Below are 7,500 nucleotides of genomic sequence, written 5' to 3' on the forward strand. Positions count from 1 at the left end.
GTTAGGGTTAGGGTTAGGGTTACGGTTAGGGTTAGGGTTAGGTACATGCCATGCACAGCTGAGTTTTTGAGTTCCGTGTAGGGTTAGGTCTCTTAGGGTTACGGTTAGGGTTAGGGTTAGGGTTAGGGTTAGGGTTAGGGTTAGGGTTAGGTACATGCCATGCACAGCTGAGGTTTTGAGTTCCGTTTAGGGTTAGGTCTCTTAGGGTCAGGGATAGGGTTAGGGTTAGGGTTAGGGTTAGGGTTAGGGTTAGGGTTAGGGTTAGGGTTAGGGTTAGGTACATGCCATGCACAGCTGAGGTTTAGAGTTCCGTTTAGGGTTAGGTCTATTAGGGTTAGGGTTAGGTTTAGGGTTAGGGTTAAGGTTAGGGTTAGGGTTACGGTTAGGGTTAGGGTTAGGGTTACCTACATGCCATGCACAGCTGAGGTTTAGAGTTGCGTTTAGGGTTAGGCCTCTTAGGGTCAGGGTTAGGGTTAGGGTTAGGGTTAGGGTTAGGGTTAGGGTTAGGGTTAGGGTTAGGGTTACGGTTAGGGTTACGGTTAGGGTTAGGGTTACCTACATGCCATGCACAGCTGAGGTTTAGAGCTCCGTTTAGGGTTAGGCCTCTTAGGGTTAGGGTTAGGGTTAGGGTTAGGGTTAGGGTTAGGGTTAGGGTTAGGGTTAGGGTTAGGTACATGCCATGCACAGCTGAGGTTTAGAGTTCCGTTTAGGGTTAGGTCTTTTAGGGTTAGGGTTAGGGTTATGGTTAGGGTTAGGGTTATGGTTAGGGTTAGGGTTAGGGATAGGGTTAGGTAAATGCCATGCACAACTGAGGTTTAGCGTTCCGTTTAGGGTTAGGTCTCTTAGGGTTACGGTTAGGGTTAGGGTTAGGGTTAGGGTTAGCGTTAGGGTTAGGGTTAGGGTTAGGGTTAGGGTTAGGGTAAGGGTTAGGTACATGCCATGCACAGCTGAGGTTTAGAGTTCCGTTTAGGGTTAGGTCTCTTAGGGTTAGGGTTAGGGTTAGGGTTAGGGTTAGGGTTAGGGTTAGGGTAAGGGTTAGGTACATGCCATGCACAGCTGAGGTTTAGAGTTCCGTTTAGGGTTAGGTCTCTTAGGGTTAGGGTTAGGGTTAGGGTTAGGTACATGCCATGCACAGCTGAGGTTTAGAGTTCCGTTTAGGGTTAGGTCTTTTAGGCTTAGGGTTAGGGTTAGGGTTAGGGTTAGGGTTAGGGTTAGGGTTAGGGTTAGGGTTAGGGTTAGGGTTAGGGTTAATGTTAGGGTTAGGGATAGGGTTAGGTACATGCCATGCACAGCTGAGGTTTAGAGTTCCGTTTAGGGTTAGGTCTCTTAGGGTTAGGGTTAGGTTTAGGGTTAGGTTTAGGGTTAGGGTTAGGGTTACCTACATGCCATGCACAGCTGAGGTTTAGAGTTCCATTTAGGGTTAGGCCTCTTAGGGTTAGGGTTAGGGTTAGGGTTAGGGTTAGGGTTAGGGTTAGGGTTATGCACATGAAATGCACAGCTGAGGTTTAGAGTTCCGTTTAGGGTTAGGCCTCTTAGGGTTAGGGTTAGGGTTAGGGTTAGGGTTAGGGTTAGGGTTAGGGTTAGGGTTAGGGTTAGGGTTAGGGTTAGGGTTAGGCTTAGGTACATGCCATGCACAGCTGAGGTTTTGAGTTCCGTTTAGGGTTAGAACTCCTAGGGTTAGGGTTAGGGTTAGGGTTAGGGTTAGGGTTAGGGTTAGGCTTAGGGTTAGGGTTAGGCTTAGGGTTAGGGTTAGGTACATGCCATGCACAGCTGAGGTTTTGAGTTCCGTTTAGGGTTAGGTCTCTTAGAGTTAGGGTTAGGGTTAGGGTTAGGGTTAGGGTTAGGGTTAGGGTTAGGGTTAGGTACATGGCATGCACAGCTGAGGTTTTGAGTTCCGTTTAGGGTTAGAACTCCTAGGGTTAGGGTTAGGGTTAGGTTTAGGGTTAGGGTTAGGCGTAGGGTTAGGGTTAGGCTTAGGGTTAGGGTTAGGTACATGCCATGCACAGCTGAGGTTTAGAGTTCCGTTTAGGGTTAGGTCTCTTAGGGACAGGGTTAGGGTTAGGGTTAGGGTTAGGGTTAGGGTTAGGGTTAGGGTTAGGTACATGCCATGCACAGCTGAGGTTTAGAGTTCCGTTTAGGGTTAGGTCTCTTAGAGTTAGGGTTAGGGTTAGGGTTAGGTTTAGGGTTAGGTTTAGGGTTAGGGTTAGGGTTAGGTACATGCCATGCACAACTGAGGTTTAGAGTTCCGTTTAGGGATAGGCCTCTTAGGGTCAGGATTAGGGTTAGGGTTAGGGTTAGGGTTAGGGTTACGGTTAGGGTTAGGGTTACGGTTAGGGTTAGGGTTAGGTACATGCCATGCACAGCTGAGTTTTTGAGTTCCGTGTAGGGTTAGGTCTCTTAGGGTTACGGTTAGGGTTAGGGTTAGGGTTAGGGTTAGGGTTAGGGTTAGGTACATGCCATGCACAGCTGAGGTTTTGAGTTCCGTTTAGGGTTAGGTCTCTTAGGGTCAGGGATAGGGTTAGGGTTAGGGTTAGGGTTAGGGTTAGGGTTAGGGTTAGGGTTAGGTACATGCCATGCACAACTGAGGTTTAGAGTTCCGTTTAGGGTTAGGTCTATTAGGGTTAGGGTTAGGTTTAGGGTTAGGGTTAAGGTTAGGGTTAGGGTTACGGTTAGGGTTAGGGTTAGGGTTACCTACATGCCATGCACAGCTGAGGTTTAGAGTTGCGTTTAGGGTTAGGCCTCTTAGGGTCAGGGTTAGGGTTAGGGTTAGGGTTAGGGTTACGGTTAGGGTTAGGGTTAGGGTTAGGTACATGCCATGCACAGCTGAGGTTTAGAGTTCCGTTTAGGGATAGGCCTCTTAGGGTCAGGATTAGGGTTAGGGTTAGGGTTAGGGTTAGGGTTAGGGTTAGGGTTAGGTACATGCCATGCACAGCTGAGGTTTAGAGTTCCATTTAGGGATAGGCCTCTTAGGGTCAGGATTAGGGTTATGGTTAGGGTTAGGGTTAGGGTTAGGGTTAGGGTTAGGGTTAGGGTTAGGGTTAGGGTTAGGGTTAGGGTTACGGTTAGGGTTACGGTTAGGGTTAGGGTTACCTACATGCCATGCACAGCTGAGGTTTAGAGCTCCGTTTAGGGTTAGGCCTCTTAGGGTTAGGGTTAGGGTTAGGGTTAGGGTTAGGGTTAGGGTTAGGGTTAGGGTTAGGTACATGCCATGCACAGCTGAGGTTTAGAGTTCCGTTTAGGGTTAGGTCTTTTAGGGTTAGGGTTAGGGTTAGGGTTAGGGTTAGGGTTAGGGTTAGGGATAGGGTTAGGTAAATGCCATGCACAACTGAGGTTTAGCGTTCCGTTTAGGGTTAGGTCTCTTAGGGTTACGGTTAGGGTTAGGGTTAGGGTTAGGGTTAGCGTTAGGGTTAGGGTTAGGGTTAGGGTTAGGGTTAGGGTAAGGGTTAGGTACATGCCATGCACAGCTGAGGTTTAGAGTTCCGTTTAGGGTTAGGTCTCTTAGGGTTAGGGTTAGGGTTAGGGTTAGGGTTAGGGTTAGGGTTAGGGTAAGGGTTAGGTACATGCCATGCACAGCTGAGGTTTAGAGTTCCGTTTAGGGTTAGGTCTCTTAGGGTTAGGGTTAGGGTTAGGGTTAGGTACATGCCATGCACAGCTGAGGTTTAGAGTTCCGTTTAGGGTTAGGTCTTTTAGGCTTAGGGTTAGGGTTAGGGTTAGGGTTAGGGTTAGGGTTAGGGTTAGGGTTAGGGTTAGGGTTAGGGTTAGGGTTACGGTTAGGGTTACGGTTAGGGTTAGGGTTACCTACATGCCATGCACAGCTGAGGTTTAGAGCTCCGTTTAGGGTTAGGCCTCTTAGGGTTAGGGTTAGGGTTAGGGTTAGGGTTAGGGTTAGGGTTAGGGTTAGGGTTAGGTACATGCCATGCACAGCTGAGGTTTAGAGTTCCGTTTAGGGTTAGGTCTTTTAGGGTTAGGGTTAGGGTTAGGGTTAGGGTTAGGGTTAGGGTTAGGGATAGGGTTAGGTAAATGCCATGCACAACTGAGGTTTAGCGTTCCGTTTAGGGTTAGGTCTCTTAGGGTTACGGTTAGGGTTAGGGTTAGGGTTAGGGTTAGCGTTAGGGTTAGGGTTAGGGTTAGGGTTAGGGTTAGGGTAAGGGTTAGGTACATGCCATGCACAGCTGAGGTTTAGAGTTCCGTTTAGGGTTAGGTCTCTTAGGGTTAGGGTTAGGGTTAGGGTTAGGGTTAGGGTTAGGGTTAGGGTAAGGGTTAGGTACATGCCATGCACAGCTGAGGTTTAGAGTTCCGTTTAGGGTTAGGTCTCTTAGGGTTAGGGTTAGGGTTAGGGTTAGGTACATGCCATGCACAGCTGAGGTTTAGAGTTCCGTTTAGGGTTAGGTCTTTTAGGCTTAGGGTTAGGGTTAGGGTTAGGGTTAGGGTTAGGGTTAGGGTTAGGGTTAATGTTAGGGTTAGGGATAGGGTTAGGTACATGCCATGCACAGCTGAGGTTTAGAGTTCCGTTTAGGGTTAGGTCTCTTAGGGTTAGGGTTAGGTTTAGGGTTAGGGTTAGGGTTAGGGTTAGGGTTACCTACATGCCATGCACAGCTGAGGTTTAGAGTTCCATTTAGGGTTAGGCCTCTTAGGGTTAGGGTTAGGGTTAGGGTTAGGGTTAGGGTTAGGGTTAGGGTTATGCACATGAAATGCACAGCTGAGGTTTAGAGTTCCGTTTAGGGTTAGGCCTCTTAGGGTTAGGGTTAGGGTTAGGGTTAGGGTTAGGGTTAGGGTTAGGGTTAGGGTTAGGGTTAGGGTTAGGGTTAGGGTTAGGGTTAGGGTTAGGTACATGCCATGCACAGCTGAGGTTTTGAGTTCCGTTTAGGGTTAGAACTCCTAGGGTTAGGGGTAGGGTTAGGGTTAGGGTTAGGGTTAGGCTTAGGGTTAGGGTTAGGCTTAGGGTTAGGGTTAGGTACATGCCATGCACAGCTGAGGTTTTGAGTTCCGTTTAGGGTTAGGTCTCTTAGAGTTAGGGTTAGGGTTAGGGTTAGGGTTAGGGTTAGGGTTAGGGTTAGGGTTAGGTACATGGCATGCACAGCTGAGGTTTTGAGTTCCGTTTAGGGTTAGAACTCCTAGGGTTAGGGTTAGGGTTAGGTTTAGGGTTAGGGTTAGGCTTAGGGTTAGGGTTAGGGTTAGGGTTAGGGTTAGGTACATGCCATGCACAGCTGAGGTTTTGAGTTCCGTTTAGGGTTAGGTCTATTAGGGTTAGGGTTAGGTTTAGGGTTAGGGTTAGGGTTAGGGTTAGGGTTAGGGTTACGGTTAGGGTTAGGGTTAGGGTTACCTACATGCCATGCACAGCTGAGGTTTAGAGTTGCGTTTAGGGTTAGGCCTCCTAGGGTCAGGATTAGGGCTAGGTTTAGGGTTACGGTTAGGATTCGGGTTAGGGTTAGGGTTAGGGTTAGGGTTATGTACATGCCATGCACAGCTGAGGTTTAGAGTTCCGTGTAGGGTTAGGTCTCTTAGGGTTACGGTTAGGGTTAGGGTTACGGTTAGGGTTAGGGTTAGGGTTAGGTACATGCCATGCACAGCTGAGGTTTAGAGCTCCGTTTAGGGTTAGGCCTCTTAGGGTTAGGGTTAGGGTTAGGGTTAGGGTTAGGGTTAGGGTTAGGGTTAGGGTTAGGGTTAGGGTTAGGGTTAGGTACATGCCATGCACAGCTGAGGTTTAGAGTTCTGTTTAGGGTTAGGTCTTTTAGGGTTAGGGTTAGGGTTAGGGTTAGGGTTAGGGTTAGGGTTAGGGTTAGGGTTAGGGTTACCTACATGCCATGCACAGCTGAGGTTTAGAGTTCCGTTTAGGGTTAGGTCTCTTAGGGTTAGGGTTAGGGTTAGGGTTAGGGTTAGGGTTAGGGTTAGGGTTAGGGTTAGGGTTACCTACATGCCATGCACAGCTGAGGTTTAGATTTCCATTTAGGGTTAGGTCTCTTAGGGTTAGGGTTAGGGTTAGGGTTAGGGTTAAGGTTAGGGTTAGGGTTAGGGTTAGGGTTAGGTACATGCCATGCACAGCTGAGGTTTTGAGTTCCGTTTAGGGTTAGGTCTCCTAGGGTTAGGGTTAGGGTTAGGGTTAGGTTTAGGGTTAGGGTTAGGGTTAGGGTTAGGGTTACGTACATGCCATGCACAACTGAGGTTTAGAGTTCCGTTTAGGGATAGGCCTCTTAGGGTCAGGATTAGGGTTAGGGTTAGGGTTAGGGTTAGGGTTAGGGTTAGGGTTAGGGTTAGGGTTAGGGTTAGGTACATGCCATGCACAGCTGAGGTTTAGAGTTCCGTTTAGGGTTAGGTCTTTTAGGGTTAGGGTTAGGGTTAGGGTTAGGGTTAGGGTTAGGGTTAGGGTTAGGGATAGGGTTACGTACATGCCATGCACAACTGAGGTTTAGAGTTCCGTTTAGGGATAGGCCTCTTAGGGTCAGGATTAGGGTTAAGGTTAGGGTTAGTGTTAGGGTTAGGGTTAGGGTTACGGTTAGGGTTAGGGTTACGGTTAGGGTTAGGGTTAGGGTTAGGTACATGCCATGCACAGCTGAGGTTTAGAGTTCCGTTTAGGGTTAGGTCTTTTAGGCTTAGGGTTAGGGTTAGGGTTAGGGTTAGGGTTAGGGTTAGGGTTAGGGTTAGGGTTAGGGTTAGGGTTAGGGTTACGGTTAGGGTTACGGTTAGGGTTAGGGTTACCTACATGCCATGCACAGCTGAGGTTTAGAGCTCCGTTTAGGGTTAGGCCTCTTAGGGTTAGGGTTAGGGTTAGGGTTAGGGTTAGGGTTAGGGTTAGGGTTAGGGTTAGGTACATGCCATGCACAGCTGAGGTTTAGAGTTCCGTTTAGGGTTAGGTCTTTTAGGGTTAGGGTTAGGGTTAGGGTTAGGGTTAGGGTTAGGGTTAGGGATAGGGTTAGGTAAATGCCATGCACAACTGAGGTTTAGCGTTCCGTTTAGGGTTAGGTCTCTTAGGGTTACGGTTAGGGTTAGGGTTAGGGTTAGGGTTAGCGTTAGGGTTAGGGTTAGGGTTAGGGTTAGGGTTAGGGTAAGGGTTAGGTACATGCCATGCACAGCTGAGGTTTAGAGTTCCGTTTAGGGTTAGGTCTCTTAGGGTTAGGGTTAGGGTTAGGGTTAGGGTTAGGGTTAGGGTTAGGGTAAGGGTTAGGTACATGCCATGCACAGCTGAGGTTTAGAGTTCCGTTTAGGGTTAGGTCTCTTAGGGTTAGGGTTAGGGTTAGGGTTAGGTACATGCCATGCACAGCTGAGGTTTAGAGTTCCGTTTAGGGTTAGGTCTTTTAGGCTTAGGGTTAGGGTTAGGGTTAGGGTTAGGGTTAGGGTTAGGGTTAGGGTTAATGTTAGGGTTAGGGATAGGGTTAGGTACATGCCATGCACAGCTGAGGTTTAGAGTTCCGTTTAGGGTTAGGTCTCTTAGGGTTAGGGTTAGGTTTAGGGTTAGGGTTAGGGTTAGGGTTAGGGTTACCTACATGCCATGCACAGCTGAGG

This window comes from Falco peregrinus, unplaced genomic scaffold (genome assembly GCF_023634155.1).
Source record: "Falco peregrinus isolate bFalPer1 unplaced genomic scaffold, bFalPer1.pri scaffold_24, whole genome shotgun sequence".
In the NCBI taxonomy this organism is placed as follows: Eukaryota; Metazoa; Chordata; class Aves; order Falconiformes; family Falconidae; genus Falco; species Falco peregrinus.